This window comes from Ischnura elegans, chromosome 6 (assembly GCF_921293095.1).
Source record: "Ischnura elegans chromosome 6, ioIscEleg1.1, whole genome shotgun sequence".
Lineage (NCBI taxonomy): Eukaryota > Metazoa > Arthropoda > Insecta > Odonata > Coenagrionidae > Ischnura > Ischnura elegans.
The window spans coordinates 84,512,632-84,527,850 of NC_060251.1; positions in this window are offsets into that span (position 1 = coordinate 84,512,632).

Genomic DNA, 15,219 nt, shown 5'->3' on the forward strand with positions numbered 1-15,219 from the left:
TACTTTTCGCATGTTTCATTGCTAACATTGATTTACGGGGGATCGGGATTGTAATGGCTAGATAGATGGCTTCCTACTCTGTGGGTTCGGGGTCGAATTCCGGTGATGACAGATTTTTCAGTGACTGACGATCTCTACGTGAGGGCTATGTTGAAGGAGGCTCAAGTGCAGCATTCTTTCTGTCGAAATAGACGTTAAACCGTGATCTCCTCGGATACTTAAGTTTAGGGTAGGCAATTTCGACGCCAGGTTTCTCTCCATCCCTCCCTAACGGCCCTAGCTTCTTTTCCTCAGCTATCAGGCGCCTCATTCAAACCCATTCCATAACCAACCAATAATTTTCCTCTCATTCGTTACATTAATGGCAGGCGCAGGCAGACAGCTTACCACCCTTGAAAACAACTTTTGACGAAATTATCTCATTCATCCGTGCTCGAGGAATTTATATGTGGTTGGAAGTATTACGAACTCATTATTTTTATCTTAATTAGGAAAAGGTTGGACGATTGAAGAAGAGGTGATGGCTATACGGCTTGCAAGAATTAACTTCAATCGTGACTTATAATTCCACCGAAGCGAAGCGTGGAACCCAGCCGTAACACGGATTATCCAATCATTTCAGAAGTAACATATTGGTGTTAGCATATCTATCCACACTCTCCAGCATTAGAAGCCCTAATGGCAATATTTTACTCGTCCATCGAAACGGTGACAGTTTGACCTAGAGGATAAAGGAGACCAAAAGTTGGTTTTATAATCTCTAGTAATATATTTCCCTCCCTCTGATGAACCCTCGGGACATCACCAAGCACGGATTCATCGCAGTGTACGGTGGCCCAGGGGAAGGATAATCCTCTTTCTTACCAGAATATGTACTATTAGTTCTACGCTTGCGTAGTCTTACCAATCTTCGGGTCCAATTTCTGAGTATATGAATAAGTGAGCTTACAATTTATACGGTGTATCTAAAGGGAAAACCGGAGTTAATGATTTTTTCCATTTTAGGTCGTGAGCTAAATAAAGCATTGTTTTGAACTGCTATGATTACCTGGAGCTTAAAATCATTCTGATTAAAGTTTAGATTACGAGTTTAGAGTACGAGTAAAGAAGCAAAGTTAAGATTATGGCTATATACATGATTCATTATGAGAAAACATTTCGGAAAACCAAAGGTCCGTGTCGAGTTCCTCGCGCAATGGAATTTCACCACCGTTCACGCTGCAGGCTTCGAATTATTCCACCTAGGTTACGGGTGGTTAATATTCCGACTAACGCTAACTAGACATTATACACATTATTAAGTTAAATGCAAATTATTGTGTTCACATGGGTGAGTTATTTAGGCTTAATTTATTAACTATATTTCTTTGTATATTATTACAGCCTGCCCACTTCATTATCTCTATCAAATACTTGTATCAATAGCAGAAATTGCGTCATACAATCCCCCTTGTTGGCAGCCCAGCTTAAGGCTAACCATTCAGTCAGAAGAGGCATTATTATCTTCTCGGCGCGACCTTAGTGTTGTCCGCGGTGAAGCCTCCGCGTCTCCGCGCTCGACCCCCGGTGAGCGGCGGCAAATTTACTTGACTAAGCTAACTATCGAACCCCATTGCCGTTTCTTCCTCCCGAGGGATTCTCCCGCTGAGACCGCACCTTGGTGCGTCGGCATGACCGCGTGCTCACGTATGCGATGGATGTGGGCACTATAGGGTATACTCAGATCGGTGGGCGTCAAAGCGGAGCAGAGGCGTAACTTGACAGAAGCAAACACCCGTGACTTCGGAGTCGCTCGAGCTGAGCATGACACATGGGATATGAACAAGAATTCATATATACGTGCAGAGAACTAAACAAACACCGTTAAAATTCTAGTAAGGATTATTTCTTCGGTCGTATTGCTACAAAATGATGAATGCTATATATATTAATACGGAGATATTAATGGGGAGCGGTCTTTCTAATTCATAAACAAATATTGAAGTAAACACTTGAATTTTTCCATGATTTTAAAATTTATTCCGACCTAGGTGATAAAATTATTATATCATCTTCAAGGTAGAAATGGTCCAAACCTACGTCGGTGTAAATTCTGTCATCGTGGAAAATTGCAAGAGACTATTTCAATATGGAAAAATATCATTCCATCACGCTTGGATCTTCGGATTTTATTGTTTAGGAAATTATTAATTAAATGTATTTTTAGCCTAACATAATCCACATTTACTCTCTCTACGAGGAAAAATAGTGTTAATTATTTAAGAAAGCATATATCCTTCTTACGCCTCTCATGGATTTGAGGTGACTGCAGTCTAAAGCACAATTAAAACACATGATGTATTCTTTTTTAATCATGCTAGCAAGACAATTTTTCTTTAACAATAACATTTTTTAGATGCATTTAGTATTTTTTTCAAAGTTCAATTTATTTCCTAACACTGCATCTAACCGTAAAACATAATCAGAACACCTTTATATCCAGTAAGTAGAAAAATGTAGGGAAAAATGAATGAATGAGCGCAAGGAAAGAGCGAACTGTCAATTGACTACTGGTGGTCATTATAGGTATGGGGCTTATCCACGGTAACCGAGTGGCTTATCCCGGTCATTCTAGTGTTAAGAAAAACTTCTCAGGTAGAATTTTCTTTAAGATAGATACTCATCTAAATAACTGAAGTATTAGCATTTATTAACTATTAAAAATTATTTTTGTACTGTTAATAAATATCCATTGTTTTATTTCTGTAATATTGAACTGCCTCTGCTGTTATTCAAATCTTCGTAAATCCTGAGAGTCTTCGTGACTGTGGACTATAGAGGCCATTTTCATGAGAAATTAGCTTGATTATATTGCGAATTATTTACTGAATAATGTATTCATTGATTTAATTGTGAATCATATTTGCAAACATTGAAAAGAAGGTAATAATGAGAAGGACTTAAATTATGGAAATAATCTGTACACTCGATGAGTTTTAATTTTTTCAGTTTCATCACAAATTATAGGCATAGAGTTTAAGTAGAAATTTTGAAGTTTTTCCGTGATAGCAGATTAGGCCAACGTTTCTTTGTAATTAATAATTATCTGCTTTATCTCATTTTTCCGTATTTTAAAGGACCAAACGCTTCAATATATGATGCTAGATCGTGCATAATTTTGATTTGAATACAATCCGCATTTCTGTACTTTTCCAATGAAAATTTATGTATTCATTTTTAGACATATTCCACCCGTTGCATACGAATCGCTAAAATGTTAGATAAAGCCTTGTTTACTATAAAAGAAGGAGATTGTATCTAAGTCTGATGATTACCCATCAACATTCCATAAATCATCTTAAGTCATCAGTTGCAATATCCACTTTTTAATAGCATACCCATTCATCTCCATCGGCCACGTCAACTTCAGGGTGGTTTCAAATGTTAGATTACCCTCCATTTCCTCAGGAACGACTTGCCATCTCATTCTTTTTTTCCTACCTCAGTCAATCCCGTCCCCGTAGTCTCTAGGAAATCCTCTCAAAACTCACTCATATTGAGAACTTTCACAGTTCTATTTTAAATTTTATGTGAAATGATAAGTTTGCGTGGAACACTGGGACATAAGTGATACCCTGGGTAGCATCAAAGCATCGAAGATATTTCAAATCAATGAGCGGATTTTTGAACATTCATGGCTTTAATAAGTAGGTAATGGAAATAAAATTATCTGGGTAAAACCCGTACGAGGATCCGAGCCAAAAATTACGCAACATCAATAGTATGGACCTCTATGTAGCTGATTGTAATTATTGATTCCGTTTTTACAAAAATTCAATGATGAATATGAGAGGGTACCGTTCATAGCAACTTCAATGCTCAATATTACATACGAGACAAGGACATTGTTTAGCAATCATGATAAAGCAGGAGGTGTGATACTTTATTCTGGGGTCCATTAATATATATTGATGATACAATACAGCTTAGTCTTTTCTACTAGGTGGCAGGAATGGATTGTGACTAAGGCTTACTTGAATAATTTGACCACTTAATGAAAGATATGAAACATATCATGCATAAACCTTGCTATGTCACCATTTAGACTGAAATGATAAAATAAGAGAGATGTTAGTTTTTAATTTGAGCTATTAAATATAAAAGAGATATATAGAAGGCCAATCTGCTAGTCATCATTTCGTGACTGACGATCAATAAAAATAATTCTGTCTGGCATTAGCTTGTCGTGCGTCATAATAGCTACTCAGAAGGTGGGATTTGTATTTTAAAGGAGATACAGCAATATTTATGGTAGAAAAATTTCATTAACTAATACACTTCCATTCTAAGTAATCAAAATTTATTATTCTACGTACTGTAACACAAATAACTACTGAACCAATTCACATCCTGCAGAAGTTCTCTCCAGGACCATATGAATTTCTGAGAGGCAAAGACAGCACAGAACTCGTCCGAGGCGATATATATTTAGCCTTATATATAAATCGCTTTTTTTATTTAAGTTTAATATTTGTGGCTGTCACAATAGTTTTGAAGAACGATGAGAACCATACTACTGTCACCTAGGCTAATCAGAAACACATTGACATGGGCACCATTGAATACTAACGAAGTAGTTCTCCATTTAAGTAGTCTCGCTATCAACAAGTTTAACGCGAGCCATTTCCATCATTAAAACCAAATTTCCTTCTAATAACACACTTTAAAATGCCTGAAAAATAAAGAACTAATTGTTTTATATATCACTGTCCTGAATCGTCAACTCATTAGACCTGGTATAGCTGAAATAAATCGGTCAGCATTCTTACGATATTTAAAACCTTCTCAGGCATGGTATGATTCAAACATCAACAGTACCGTTGTCTGGACTACCAGCCGGGGGTTAGAACGTAGACGCAAAGGGTTTCATGACGACAATGGGAAGGGTATAACATGGGAAGATTAGGAAGCCCTTGCGACCTTACGCGAAAGGGTGTGTGCAGTGCGGTGCAGCTTGAGCATAATTCCAGAATCCGCACGGCGCCAAGGGTATGACGCCTTCGACCCGCCTACACTGCAGGTGATGTTTTCGGTTGCTGACTGGATGGCTGCGTGACACGACAGGGGAGAGCCTCAAGGCGCTATATTCCACGGTTCCGTCTGCGTTGTAACTCGCTCCCTCCCTTGTTTGTCGAAGCGTGCGTGACATGTGGTTGATAGGGGACCGGCAACTTGCTGTGCTGGTAACGAAATAAGATAGTAATGCGACTGCAGAGGTGGATACGACCGTCGCGGTGGCCACGAATTTTCTTATCTCTCAAGGGAAAAAAACACTTCATTCTTCCGATGTAGGGTATGTAAATACACACTTGCGAATCAGAAACTGGGGCTGTTCACGCAGGGGGGACATGTCTGATTGATCTCGGCTAATTTTTCGTAATTTTTATTCCTGATTCGTGCATGCAAGAATGTGAAATAAGATAATGATCCTGAAAAATATATAAAGCGAGGATGTTTTTAACACGCATCTTGTTTATTTGGTTAGTTTTAAGCCATTAATTCGTTACTAATCTAAATAAATAAAGTTCTATAATTGATTTTTTATCCACCACATCAAATATTACGGTCAATTTTACGATCTAATTCATGCAATTATAACAACTGGAAATGTAAAACAACAATTTTCATAGTTTAATTATTTTTAAAACCTCTAAAACCTTTGAACTCGATTAAATCATAGAACACACGGCATCCGAAACATTTTTTCTGGTTATAAATTTAGCCTCTATATTGCACTCTACATATTAGCTAATCATGTATGTTTTTTGATAAAAATGCCAATTTCTATAATTCGCAACAAATACTATCTGTAGTGCAAGTTTATTATCATCCATATATTAGCTATAATATGCACGCCTAATATGCAGATCTTTTTCAAATTTTGTTCTACTATTTGAGTATATTTAAATTTTCATGCAAAAGGTAGAATGAAGTTTGCATTGCTACGTTTTTTTTATCAAATACCATTTATTTCAACCCAAAATTTTACGGGGGTTTACCAGCTTATTACGCTCAATTGCAAGCATTAGCCGTAGATAGATGTTTGAGACCAAGAATTTTTCGAAGTATTCATGGCAGCGGAATAATTTTTCCTGTAGCACTCTGTTTTCAGCCATTTTGCTATATTTATATAATAAGCTAAATTTATAAAACCTAATTTCAACTCTTCAGTTTCATCACCAATATTGATAAACTTTCAGCCTCCGGACCATGATCCAATTGAGTGGAGTTGGATTTCCGTTGAGCATATGTGACACATTTTAGTCAGTTCATGAAGACATAAACCATGCATCAGGATAGCTCAAATATAAAAAGAGAGTAACATTAAAAAATTAGACATTTCGTTTCACATTGAAATGATACGCTATTCATATTAGAACACAAGCTAGTTATTTGACCAGAGGGTCAGCAAGTTTAACAATTACAATTGTCATGGGAACCTCGATAGTGTAGTGGTTTTGCAATTTAACGGAAAGTCAAAGACCCGGGGTCCGATAACCGGTCAAGGGGAATTTTTACTAATGACAATTCATGCATATATTGCGGCCATTGACCCGGAAGGCTTCGAAATATTACAAGATAGTTAAATGCTCATCTTTGCATCGTAAAATTAATCTATTCCATCGCCCGGCATACCATACTTATTTTATCTACATTTTGTAACTTAGGGACTATATCGGTCTTCGTTATCATACATCACTTTACATCATTTTCAACTGACTTGCTGATCTTAGCACAAATTTAGGAGTTTGCGGTATGCCGTTTCATCCCTTCCTCGTCGACGCATCCCGTTGTGGTTAGCGCCGACTCGATGATGTCATTTGAGCACTTGTTATTGGAGGGAGGGAAGGTTTAGGGTTTCGTGAATGGTTTTGCGGGATATGGTAACATTACGACGTACGCATCGGAGGCTCATTAACATGGAGATTGGCAGTGATGGTGCGTTGCGGGTGGCCGCTCTGCGCAGGGAGTCGGGAGTATGAAGGGTTGCGGTGAGTCACGGGGCTAAGGGGGGCTGGCGACGAAGGACGGTCGAGTGTTACGGTGTGGCCGCGTCAAGGGCAGGAAACTTGATTTATAGGATCAAGGGACAAGGGTAGCATGCCATCAGGGAAACGGCAGCAAGACTTGTTTTTTGTTATATCTTCGGTCCTGTCGACAAATGTATATACATGATGCTATTACTTCAGGGCGGTTAACAGAAGAACTTGGTATTGCATTTATAGATGTCCGATAATTTGGCATTCAGGTATCTTTTCCAGTTGTCTCAAAAGCTCTTAATAATTTTCGCACCAATTTAATTCAATGGTAAAAACCTGAATCCATTATGTTTTATTTTTCTCTCAAATAACCCCCCATATGATATTTTTCCCTCATTTTGAAAATTTAGCGATGTAAACGGCAAGGACTTTTTACTTTCATTTTCATTGATCGGCGTAAAAAATGACATGCCATGCAGAATAAAGATTTAGATGGATAATCAATTTTGGTTCGACTCGAACCTTTGATTCCGCAATTGATATAAACTCAAAGTTGTTATCGAAATTGAAGTGATGGCTCTCCTAAATTTGTACCATCCATTTAAATCTTTTCATATCAGTTACGACGCACAATACCCGAAGAGGTTAAGAATATTTTTGTGTGAAAATGAGAGACTGCAAAATGATATTTTGAACTTCAATGGCTAATATAGGTAACAGCTCCTTTCAATAGGATGTATACCATTTATGTATCACGTATTCGTTTTCATACGTAGGACGTACGTTTGTTGTGGCTTGATTGTGTGATTTTTTACTTGTGTAAGGGCAAGAATTTTAATAATGTGCCACTTGTATGTTTATTTATTTTATCTACCATTAGTTTACAGACAAAAATCTGGCTATAAGTTGGAAATTGAAATATCGCTTATTTATCTTTCTCTCTTCAGTATTAATGGGTGCAATTACTTTGTCTCCATTTGTCACCACAAATGTGATAAAAATAGGCTGAATTACTATCCACAACATCGACGATAATTCCAACAAGATTGGGAGAACAGAAATGAAATAAGAATTTCCCGCTTTGCAGATAATAAATTAATGAACATGTAAACTAAGCCGCATATATTTTCCCTTATCAATATCCAGGGTATCAGTGGCTGGTCATTGCGCGTGTCGGATCAAGTACCACCACCAGAGGCGAGGACTTAGTGAAATGCTAGTGAAGTAGGACAGCTGTGCGATAATTTTAACTGCCTTTATTAATTAAAACTCGTTAACGCCAAGTGAGCTTTGCCTTAATCACGTCCACCCAACACTCGCGATCACGTAAAGGTGAACAAGCATTAGCTTCATTGCAACGCATCGCCTCTCTGCTGGATATCTTCTTGCATGACTGCAGATAGATCCCATAGAGTACACGTGGTAGAATGCTGACAGCCAATCCGGGCGAGGGCGACAAATTAACGGCAAAGCAGACTGCTGGCGTATCCGCTTATGAACTTAGTAACTCATCCGGCAGAAACCGAGTTTCGTCCCTGGAGCAAACGGATAAGTGGTTATGAGCGCGGTTGATTTAACTCAAATATCTCCATTGGTTGGCTCGTATAGTATTAGCGTGGATCCCGGTTGCGCGGGATACGAGGTCATTCATCATGTTTGACGACACCAAGCAGAGGATATTTATACTGCCGGCAGGTTAAGGACTCAAATGTGTTAAATACTTAGGAAATTAAATAAGCGAATGACTTCTTTATTTCACATTGGGTACATATTAAACATGTAACTTTACTAAAGTTATAATATTGCTCTCTTCTCTTAAAGGACTAGTTTGCTCTATATTAATTTATTAAATCCATTTAGAAGGCCATAAAAATTCATTGATATTTGAACCATTCCCGTAAATATTGTACAGATTGTCTACTTGAGGATAAGATATTCAATAGATGTTCACGTTATTTGATTAAAATAATTCCTTACGATGTGATTAATAGCTAACATTCCTTCATATAACAGCAGTTTCATGGTAAATCTCATTCAATTGACGACTAAAACATGTTGAAGATCAAGAAAATTAAACAAATGAATGTTTTTTTCAAACTTGGAATTAGTTAAATGGTGAATACGTGATTCGAGTAAAATTAAAAGATTCCTGTCTCTTGGTGGGGCTAACTTTTTTTTCTAAATTAATAATTTATTATTGTTTATATACACATTACAATACATTAAAAATACATATCTCAAATATTAAAATACATATAATACATTAAAAACATTTCCTTTACAAATTATTAACACGCTTTTCACTATCTAACCAACACATATTCTGACTTATTGGGCAAGAAAAGATAAAAGAGAAAAACCCTGATATTACAATATTTTAGAATAAAAAAATATTTTTACAATTAGGAGACCTTTTGAGCCAAAACAGGCTCATCAGTAGGTTCTCCATAATTCATTTGCAAGAAGTTAAAAACATCTAAAAACGATAAAAGAAACAATAAAAAACTTATATTACCTTAAAATTAAAAATTAAAGTCCTCAAGTAGATAATTTAAAAGTTTAATGTTGACATCCGAATATGTGGTTAAACCATGCATTTCTTTAGGTAATTTGTTAAAAAATTTAGGAAAGGTAACCACCATTTTTTTTCACCGTATTGATTGAAGCATTTGGGGATTTTATATTGGTATAGATTCCTCTTTTCCATTTTATGAATATTGTCTTTCAGTGTTTTGTATTTATTGGAAAAATAATTATCTATTACTATAATATAGGTTAGAAGTTTTTCGAGTGGTAGTATTCTTAGTGTTTTATAGAAATAATTTGTATCGTGAGAGTCTGAGTTAGCTGACAAGTTATTATCTTTTATTTTGTTGTAAGCAATCGCTTTGATGATCCGGTTTTGTGTACTGTATAGTTTTATTTTATGTACCCTACTGGTTTTACCCCAAATAGTAACACCATATCTTAATATTGATTCAGCTGTTGCGAAATACAACATCTTTTTAACTTTAATATGCAATAAATCTCTAATATGATACATTTGATAACTAACCTTTCGTAATTTACTACATATCTTCTCACAGTGTTCCCTAAATTTGAATGTCTGATCTATTATGATACCGAGATACGTATATTGTGTTACTTGTTCTAATTTGTTGCATTTACACACAGAATTGGTTATTTCAGTATGCAGGCATTTATAATCATGTATTGTTATGTGAATCTGTTGAACGTTAGCTGCATTATAGGCTATGGACATAACTTTGGACTTCTTCATGTTGATGGAGAGGTCATGGTCATGTGAACATTTTGTTAAGTTATTTACATCATTTTGCATGTAGGCAATGGCAGTATTTGAATCTCTATGAGCAGATATCAATACAACATCATCAGCATAAAGTAAAATATTACAATTTAAAATACATTTAAATATACTATTAATATACACAGTAAACAAGATTGGTCCTAAAATAGAACCTTGAGGTACACCATATTCTACATTTCCTTGGTTTCCAATACAGTTTTTAAATTTCACCCTGATACTCCTCTGCAGGAGATAGCTTCTAAACCATTTCAGGATATACCCTCTAATTCCAATATCCTGCAGTATATGCAGCAATATGGGCAAATTGACAGAGTCAAAAGCTTTTTTATAATCCACATATGTGACTACTACTTTATTATTCTTATCAAGGTTGGTATTTATTACGTCGGCAAAATTTTCAAGTGTATCTTTAGCTCCTCTACCTTACACAAATCCACGTTGGTAGTCTGAGATTATTTTATGTTTTTTCAAAAAATTTGTTAGATACTGTGCCACATATTTCTCCATAATCTTATTGATAGTTGGTTTCATGGTAAATCTCATTCAATTGACGACTAAAACATGTTGAAGATCAAGAAAATTAAATAAATGAATGTTTTTTTCAAACTTGGAATTGGTTAAATGGTGAATACGTGATTCGAGTAAAATTAAAAGATTCCTGTCTCTTGGTGGGGCTAACCTGATTTATGTTAACCTATTAATGCCTTTCAGATGGCCATATCAGAGGTATTTCTCGTAAGTATTGTATCTTCTATCTATTTGGTGATAGGATATTCAATAAGTATGCATGTCATTTGATTAAAGAAGTCTTTACGATATGATTAATCGCTAGTAATGGCAAATACAAATTCAAACTCACGGTAAATGTCATTCCATATGGAAATTAAAAATGTAGTGGACTCTGCCCAAAGTATTTATGAATCCGAAACCTTCACAAAAGCATATTTTTTACGAGGGCATTAACTGTTTTTCGTCCCTTATCTCTTTTTTGGTAAATTGTTACTAATATTTTATAAAAAGGTACAAAAAACATGTATTCAGGTTTCTCATAATTATTCTTTCTTTTTCTTTTCTTACGTTTCTTCAGGTAATACAAATATTAAATGCTGTCTTAGTTTGTTTCTATAGAGTGTAAAAAGCCTTAGGCATACAGTCCATTCCACTGTAAGTCACTCTCCATGAAAAAAATTTAGCAATGTGTAAATATTCGATATCAGTATATTTAAATGCATTTTATCCAGCGTCGCGATGAAGCGGAAAATGTCAAATAACTTCACAAGAAAAAACGGAAAAAAATATTTATCGACTCGTGATAAAATATCTGCTGCTTCCAGCTTTTTTTTCGTGTCTCAAACATCGAATCCCCTCATCGGAAATTTTTCCCAAAGCTCGGCTTGCTAATTAAAATTCGCACGCCGCGCTGCATCAACGTCGACGTTCCTACGAGGCCGAAAAGTCCAACTGTCGACCCTTGGACCTTTTCTGGGGGATTTCTAGTCCTCGCTCTGCTTTCCTCTCTTTTATTCTCACCATATTTATTAAACAACTATATGACTAAGAATTCAGTTCATGAGAATAAATCTTGGAAAAAAATAAAGGTTCCTGAAAAGGGGACAAATAAGACGAATAAAATGTTGGGATTTATGGGCGAAATTTTGCAGGAGCAAGCACGTGAGAAGGGTAATGTGTTATACACCCCTGAAAGGGAGAGACGGAGCAGTCGGGGGTGCGGTGAACTCTTTTGAGAACCGAGTGGGAAAAGGTTTGGGGGGTGAAGGGGAGAGTGAGGGCGTTATTTTCGTCCCGGGGTGAAAAAAGGGAGAAAGAGGAATATGTTTTAGATAGGACTCGGGTGAGGTGATAAAGTGAGAAATATAGGCTCGGTGCGAGGTGGGAGATGGGGTGAGAAAGATAGAGGGTGAAGGAGATAAGGACCTTTGGAGGGGTGGCCGAGGGAGATACGTGTGTCTTGTGTAGGCAAACTGTGCTGAGAGTGGTGGGTTTTTGTGTTGTGTGGCTACAAATTCCCAAGTTTTTCCGTTTTTTTTCAGAAAATCTGTCCCTTTTTTTGCTCAAGTTTTCGCTTTTTACAAAAAATTTTGTTGCTACAAGTAAGCAAAGGCGTCATAAACGGTTTTGTAGAAAAATTCTTATTTCATTACTTTTACTCCTTAATGACACTTTTTCTGAATGTTTTGTTTATATATGTACTACAATCTCGTGAAAGTACATTGTTGCAACATATTAATTTTTAAATGTTTTAAAATACTTCATAATAGAGGTCATTATAATAAATTGCTTTTACAATATTTCATACTGCTTTTTGTTAATTTTATTCGTTATTTGATGGTAAACGTTTTTTCAATGTACCATAGTAATGTGAACCTTTGACATTTACTTTAGTGTATTCTTCAGGGATAATTAAATATTTTCTCTTATATTCTCCATCAAATTGAAGATAAAAATTTACCTCTACAACGATGCAATAAACTATTGAGGAATGCCAGAACAATATTTTTTTAAGTCTCAAAAAAAGCCAAAGAATTCAGTGATTTATTTATTTATTTTAATTTACCTCAGCTGGTCCAACTAATTGATAGGCAATAGTAATAGGGTTTAAGTGAGATTATCCATCGTAATAGTGGAAAATTCTGAAGCTAATATGAAATATTAACCTGTCATAAAATATTACAAAGGTGGTAGGATATGCATTATACTTGAAATATGGATGGGATTACAAATTATTAGGAGTCCGTGTCTCTAATCTAACTTGATTTATTTTAATTTGCTTTTGAACGATAAATAATAAATGCAGCTATCTACTACGTCTGGTATATGAAAATTTCACTAATATCCAATCGCGTTCCTAGACCGGGATTTTAACCAGAATCTCCTGCCTTTACCCCAGGTGATCTACCATTAAAGCATCCAATGTAAAATTTGGAGATTCTGGTTCGAATACCGCAAATGATTTTTCCTCTGTGGTATTTTCACACAAAATGTAAACTTGCTGGTTAAACCGTAAAATTACGCCATTGACCAGTCCGTGGTTATTTACTTGAATAATTTTCCCGTTTTTCCGGTTTTTTTACCATTTTCCGAGTTAGTAGTGGTCATTCTGGTTTTTGGGAAGAATCGGAAAAGTGGCTGAAGGAGCAAAGAGAAATATGTGGGCTGAAGTAGGGGTCCTTTGCTCTTCCGTGGCGCCGTAGGTGGGAATAATGGAGTTGAGAAAGCGAAGACAAATGGATCACATGTGTAGGGGGGGAAGAAAGCTGTGGAGTTGGGTTCCGTATGAGGAAGGAGGAAACTGCCCCAGGAAAAGTAGAGTAAGGAGACAAAAGATAGTATCTAAAAGGTGGAGATATTATGAAATTAACATATCCGTGGTGTCAAGATAGATAATGCTCACTTTTTAAGCTTTTAGTAACAGAGAATAAATTTAATAAATGTATGGGTGAAAGGAATGGAGCTGGGCTCCACAATAGGAAGGAGGAAAGTGTATATTGAACCAGGAAAAGTAAAGCATAGGGGCAAAAGATCGTATCAGAAAGGTGGTGATATAAAAAAAAAACTAGGTAATATATCTATGGTATCAAGAAATAATATTCGCAGTTTTAGAGCTGTTTTATCCATATTATACTCTTTTATAGAGGTTACAGTCACTTTAAACATTTGATTACCTTAGTCCAATTAGAAAAATTTCATAAGCATTGAATCAGCTGAAAAGTCATCAGTCTAAATTTCACTGTAAAATTTATATTATATGTTGTCATTCAAACAGAAGTAGAAATGGGGGAGTTAACATTCATACTCGAATGATATTTTGCTCAAACAAATCGAAGACACAAGTAATGGAAATATAAATAAAACCTGCAAATGACCTTGCTGTTGACGCACCCCTAAAAACTCATATAAATAAAACGAATCAATATTTCACAATTTAAAATGGAAGGAAGACAGGTAGGTACATTTTTTCGTTCTTTCGAATGATACACGTTAATTTTAACTACGAATTGAACTTTGAATCGCAGTGGATATCAAGAAAGATAATGCATTGGAATTTTAATCACTTATTTCTTCTATAGAAGTGCTTATATTATGTACTAACTTCATTATATTTCTCCTTTAATGAAAAAGATAAGCAGGCTTTAATTCAAAATCATATTCGATTATCTACCTTAAATTGCCTTTGGCATGCATCGATAGAGAGGGAAAATTTCTTGGTACGATTTACTAGACATGACTATAATGTAAATTGTCTTGACCATAGATTGAACCTAGAATTTCCTTTCCCTTGTTCGAGAAAAGATTTAAAACCGATTGCCCTCGAAAAAGTCTGAGGCATAATGTATGATAACATGTAATTTTATAGATAACTGTGCGAAGGTAAAGATCCATGGAAAATAGATTTTAGATTGTGGAACATAAAAGATCGTGAGGAAATGAGAAAATATTTGCTATCCTCCTCTTGGCGCTCCTCCTTGTAAGAGATGGAGGACAAAAAATAGGTGAAGGCGGGAAAGTGATTGAGAACACCATGAAAGTGAATGGTCAATATCTTGAAAATGTTCAATTTGATATGAGTAGTGAAGTTAATGAAGAAGGAAACCCAATTGATAACTATTGTTGCATTTCGTGAACGTTAAAATAAAAAAATTTAAAGGAAGAGTTTTAGAGATGCATAGAGAAATATATATAGAGAGAGAGAACGAAGTGACCGATTCCCTGAATACTTTTCCTGATACAATTAGATCTGCCCAGCGATAAGTATTAACAGAAGTACTATTCACCATTCTGTGTATGCCTACTCGGCTGCTCCTATCCTCTTCCTCATGCATCACGTCCGATATCATTCAATTCTCTTATTCC